The following is a 6,000-nucleotide window of genomic DNA, read 5'->3' as shown; positions in this document are numbered from 1 at the left end:
CAGAAGCTATGAAGTGTCGTCCAAGTCTTGTATTAATCAGGTATTTTTGATCAGTTGATCTAATATGGGTTTCTTGCAAACAAATTATGTCATTCTTAAATTGTTTAAGATAGTGGTTAATTTTCTTCCTTTTTTGTGGGGAATTTAAACCATTGACATTCCAAGTTAGAAACTTAGTTGCCATCGTTAGCCCCCTGATGCCTTTTAAGAGCCATCTGAACATCTTGGAATTTAACCTTTGGCCTGGCTCCTCCCACTGCTTCTGATGTAACACCTGTAGGCTCCTGAATGGTGGCTTGTGTTCGTTGCTTTTTTAATTCCTGTTCCATTCATCTAGTAACCACGCGGCCTTGTCTTTGTTCCTTAGCTTCTTGTACCTCTGAGAGAACAAGTTGATACTTGAGTGGTTTGCTTTCCATCATATCCTTCTTGTTCTCTTTCTCTAAATCTAGAGGGAGGGGGTTGTCCAGCCTTCAATATGTTGCTGTAGAAATCTTGGGCCTTCCATACTGTATTGAGGCGATGTCTTTTTCCAAGGTAGCTAAATGCAATGCCGGCTGGTGCGTCCCATCTAAACTGTATCTGGTGATTTTTAAGCTCTTCAACTAAAAAGGCATAGTCTTTCCTAGATCTCAGCATTTTAGGTGGTATCTCCTTCAAGACAGTCACCTCCCGACCCCCGATTTGAAGCTTATTTTTGTAGGACTCCTGTAATATCGTGTTCCTCATATCTCTAGTGTAAGGTGACCAGACGTCCCGCTTTTGGCGGGACACACCCGCTTTCCAATGCATTTTCCCATGTCCCGCCCGCTTTTTTAAAAGGCACGCTTTTTTTGGCGCTCGCAGCTCCCGCCCATCAGCTGCTAGCTTGCTGGGCTGGCTCATCGTTCTGTTCTCTATCCTACCAGATGAGCCAGCCCAGCAAGCTAGCAGCTGATGGGCGGGAGCTGCGAGCGCCAAAAAAAGCGTGCTTTTAGCCTTTTACCTACTACCTACAAATTTAAGCCAGCCCAGCCTGCCGCTCACTGATTGGATTGGCCTGGACTCCAGCCAATCAGTGAGCTGGCTGGGATGGGAAATTTTCAGCACGCTTGCGCGAGTCTCCATTTCCTTTCGACAAAAGACGAAAGAGGTTGCAGCTGCGCTGACTGGTGAGTAATCTAATTCTAATCGAATTTTCCGCTTGCCGCAGCAGGAGGAGAGGGTGGGGGCAGCTGCAGCTGCCCGCGGCAGAGAAGTTCCACGCGGTTCAGGGGCTCCTGCCGCCTGGCAGAAGCCCCTGAAGCGCGTGGAGGTTATCTGTGGACGGCGTCCGTTCGTGAATGGGATCGCCGCCTCCGAGAGCGTGGGCGCAGCGGCAGCTGCCCGCAGACAACTTCCACACGCTTCCGGGGCTCCCGCCGCTCGGCAGAAGCCCTTGAAGCGCGTGGAAGTTGTCTGCGGGGCGGCTGCCAGCGCACCCACCTCTCCTCCTGCCTCTTCGTGAATGGGATCGCCGCCTCCGGGAGCGTGGGTGCGGCCACGAGGAGTCCGTTCGTGCAGCGCCCCCACCTCTCCTCCTGCCTCTTCGTGAATGGGATCGCCGCCTCCGAGAGCGTGGGCGCAGCGGCAGCTGCCCGCAGACAACTTCCACGCGCTTCCGGGGCTCCCGCCGCTCGGCAGAAGCCCCTGAAACGCCTGGAAGTTGTCTGCAGGGCGGCTGCCAGCGCACCCACCTCTCCTCCTGCCTCTTCGTGAATGGGATCGCCGCCTCCGAGAGCGTGGACGCAGCCGCTGCCGCCCGCAAACAACTTCCACACGCTTCCGGGGCTCCCGTCGCCTGGCAGAAGCCCCTGAAGCGCGTGGAAGTTGTCTGCAGGGCGGCAGCCGCTGCGCCCACCTCTCCGCCTGCCTCTTCGTCAATGGGATCGCCGCCTCCGAGAGCGTGGGAGCGGCTGCCGCCCGCAGAGAACTTCCACGCGCTTCCGGGGCTCCCGCCGCCTGGCAGAAGCAGGAGCCGCTGCGCCCACCTCTCCTCCTGCGTCTTCGTCAATGGGATCGCCGCCTCCAAGAGCGTGGATGCAGCGGCTGCCGCCCGAAAATAACTTCCACGCGCTTCCGGGGCTCCCGTTGCCTGGCAGAAGCCCCTGAAGCGCGTGGATCTTCTCTGCGGGCAGCAGCCGCTGCGCCCACCTCTCCGCCTGCCTCTTCGTCAATGGGATCGCCGCCTCCGAGAGCGTCTCTTTGGTTCCCTTCTCCTCCTCCTCCTCCTCCTCCTCCTCCTCCTCCTCCTCCTCCTTTCTGGAGCCCCTTCCTCAAAGATTTTTTTTAATAAAGCCCCCCCCCCCCGGTCAAGGGCGTCCCTCTTTTCCAATCTGAAAATCTGGTCACCTTACTCTAGTGGCAAAATACACCACTATATCTCTTGGTAATTGCTTTTGTCTTGCCAGCCAGGAGTTAACGCGGTAAACCTTTTCAATTTGCCAATCAAGATTCCCTCCTGACCTTCCCACCATCAGGTCGAAGGCTTCAGAGAGAATCTGTTTCAGGTTCTCTTGTGTATTTTCATGGAGGCCCCTTATCCTTAAAGCAAATTCCATTTGTCTATACTGTAACATTATGATTTCATTTTCTGCATCGCTGACCTTTTGCTGGACCGCATCCATCTTCATTACCAGGTTCGTATTAGACCTTCTAACATTTCTTCAAGTCCATATACATAGCCAGATAGAGAATTCAGAGCCATCAGAAAGTCCTCTCTAATCATTTGGTTACATGTCATAAGTTCTTCAGACATGTTTGTTAGATGCAGCTATCTCTTCCTTAAGTTTTGCTTCCATCGTATCAGCATGATTTTTCAACGCATCAATTAATTTTTTCTGCAGAATTTCCCTTGTCAAGGGGTCCCCTGCAGAAGTAGAAGGAAGTAATGACTGTAATTTAGTAGGAGGAGCTGGGGAATTTCCAGCACTTTTCGATGCGGGGGGAGGAGGAGGGGGAAATTTTTGCTTAGAAGTCATCTCAAGTTTAATCTTCTTTACTCAATTAAAAAGTCCAGGCAGTCCAATTATACAGCAATTGCTATTTGGTTTGACTCCGATAGCGAGGGACCCTATGAGTTGGCTCTGGAAGATGTGGAGGACCCTGGCAGAGTTCAGACTCTGAGCAGGGACCAGAGAGGCTGGTTGGCCACCACGAGGGGCCTGAGGCATGGAGCAAAGATGAAAGTCAAAGGGAATTTGTCCCTGACACCCGGCAGAGGAGGGCGGAGAAACGAAGGCAGCAATTACGGAGATAGACTCATAGGAGATAATCAGGACCAGATGGTTGTGGTTTGGCTCCTCTCAAGAGAGTATATAAGAAGAGACTTTGGGAGGAGACCTTTTGCAGGACACAACCATTTATACCAAGCTGGAGAAGCTCTTGTGTGTATTGTATCTCTTATCTTTGGGAGTCTGGGTTGCTGCCAATGTCTTGTCTGTGAGTAATTACCGTATTTATCGGCGTATAACACGCACCGGCGTATAACACGCACCCCCCATTTTAACACAAAAATTTGAGTAAAAATTTTTTTCATTAAAAATAAATGACTTGGAAGCTCGGAACTTAATGTTGGATTAAAATTTATAACATTAGAACATGAATTATAACATTAACTCCTCTTAAAAGGCAAATATGAAATGAAAAAACACCTCTTTGAGCAAAAAAACTTAATCAGAATCACTGCTTTTTGGAAAACCAAAAACCTCTTCCTCATCTTCACTTGTATCCTCAAAATCAAACTGAGCACTGCTTTCACTGCTTTCACTGTCTTCATAGATCAGTTCGTCTTCTTCCCCATCCAAAGCATTGCTTATGCCACATTTCTTAAAAGAGTTGATAACAATATCTTCTTTGACTGCGTCCCATGATGTTTTCACCCACTGACACACTTTTGAAATGCTAGGTCTTTTCATTCGCCCAGAATTTGTAACTTCATGTTGAGTTTCATCACACATGTATTTATTCCACTCTAGAATAAGTGTGAAAGTGTCGCTAAGTGTGAAAATGGTTGTTAAGTGTAAAAAATGGTAATCAGTCACTTTTTTCAATGCCATTGTAACGTTGGTCACTAAATGTTTTCCCCCTCCTCGAGACACCTCACTTCTTCCTTCATTCCTCTTGCTTATCTATCTTCACCTTATCCATCTTCTGCTCTTTTCTTCTCTTCCTTCCTTTCTCCTTCCATCCTCTCTTCTTTCCTCACTCACTCCCTTCCTCCTTTTCTCTTCCTTCCTCCTTCCATTCTTTCAACTTCCTTTCTTTTACCTATCTATCTTTTCTGTCTTTCTGCTCTTTCCATTTCTCTCTTCCTCTTCGCTTCTGTTCCTTCCTCCTTCCATCCTTTCACCTTCCCTCCTTCCTATTTCTTCCTTCCTTCTGCCTATCTACCTTCACCTTTGTCTTTCTGCTCTTTCCCTGTCTTCCTCTTTCCTCCCTCCCTTCTTTCCTTTCTAGTTCCATCTTTTCTTCTTTCCTCTCTCCCTCCCTTTTTCTTTCTTCCTTCCTTCCTCCTTCCTCTTGCCTATCAACTTCATCCTCCTCGTCTTTCTGCTCTTTCCCTCTCTTCCCCTTTTCTTCCCACTTCCTTCCCTCTTTTCTCCCTCCCTTCTTCTTTTTCTTCCTTTCTTCTTCCATCTTCCTCCTTCTTTCCATCTTTTCTCCTTCCATCTTCTCCCCCCTCCCTTCTTTTCCTTCCCCCTCCCTCCTTCCTTCCTCTCCTTCCCACTCTCTCCTTGGGAGGGGTTGGGGTTGGCAGCAGAGACCAAATAAAGTCAGAAAATCTTATTAAAACTTTCCTATTTGTTGGATTGCCTTGCTGCGAACTTATAAACCAAATCAGGGAAACATTTTGCAACCGAGCCTGCTGCAAGGAGAGGCAGTCCTGCCCCAGTTTTGCAAGGAATGAGAAACGGTGCTTTAAACCGAAGCAACTGCAAGGAACCGCAGACAGGGAAAGAAAGAAAGAAAGATCCTTGTAGCACAAAACCCACCTTTGCATGGTTGTGAGAACATAAACAAACAAACAAAAAAAAGCACAGCGTCCCTCCGCCCTCTGAATAGGACTCAGCATGACTCCGAGCCGGGCAGGGAGATAAGCACCTTCATTTGCATTCTCTGAGACCGTGATGCTTTGCAAGCCCCGGGCTTTTTGGAGATTTTTCCTTTCGTGCTTAAATAAAAAGAACGGGACTTCTTTAAAACGCCACAGCTCTTTCAGCCTAACAAAAATGCAATCTCTTCCTTCGTCCTTCTCCGTCACTAACAGCTGGGGGCTCAGAAATCGGAGTGAAAAGTCAGTCCTCCATCTCTTCCCTCTTCCCGGATTCACTCCGAAGTTTTAAATCTTCCTTCTGTGCATAAACACTCCCTCCCTCTCCCCCTCCCTCTCCCTGTATCTGTTTGTCTCTCACTCTCTGTGTGGCTCTTTACCTCTATCTCCCCCCCTCCCTCTCTCTGTCTCTCTTGTCATTCTCTGTGTGTGTCTGTCTCTCTCTCTGTCTCTCCTCCCTCCTTGTGTGTGTGTGTATGTGTGTGGGGGATCCCTGCCACCGCGGATGGGCTCCGGACTAGTGGAGCCTCCTCTTCCTCCTTTTTAACCAGGCGATCTTTGGCTGCTACACAATCCCAAGGTTTGCAGTGCTTCAGAGAAAGAAGGCATGCGAGAAAGCCCCCCCCCCCCATCCCCGCTGCCTGAACATTTGAATGAAGGAGGCTGCAGGCTCCTTTGTCCTTGGCTATGCAATTTTCTTTCGTTCTCTGCTGCCCGAACGAGTGAATAAGGCAGAGGGAGAATGAAAGGAGATTGCGTCCCTTCTGTCTCCCAGTTGCTCAGAAAAGCAACTGTGGGAAGGTCAAAGTATCCATGGAGAGCGAGGCTGCTGCCGGCCGTTTCACCTTCAAGGTGAAACGGCTGGCAGCAGCCTCCCTCTCCTGCGGCCAGCGTCCGTTTCAGTAGGGAAGAAAACTTCCTTTCGCCTT

The sequence above is a fragment of the Thamnophis elegans genome, chromosome 2, assembly GCF_009769535.1.
Source record: "Thamnophis elegans isolate rThaEle1 chromosome 2, rThaEle1.pri, whole genome shotgun sequence".
Lineage (NCBI taxonomy): Eukaryota > Metazoa > Chordata > Lepidosauria > Squamata > Colubridae > Thamnophis > Thamnophis elegans.
The sequence above is the reverse complement of the archived record's forward strand: the minus strand, read 5'-3'. Positions refer to the sequence as shown.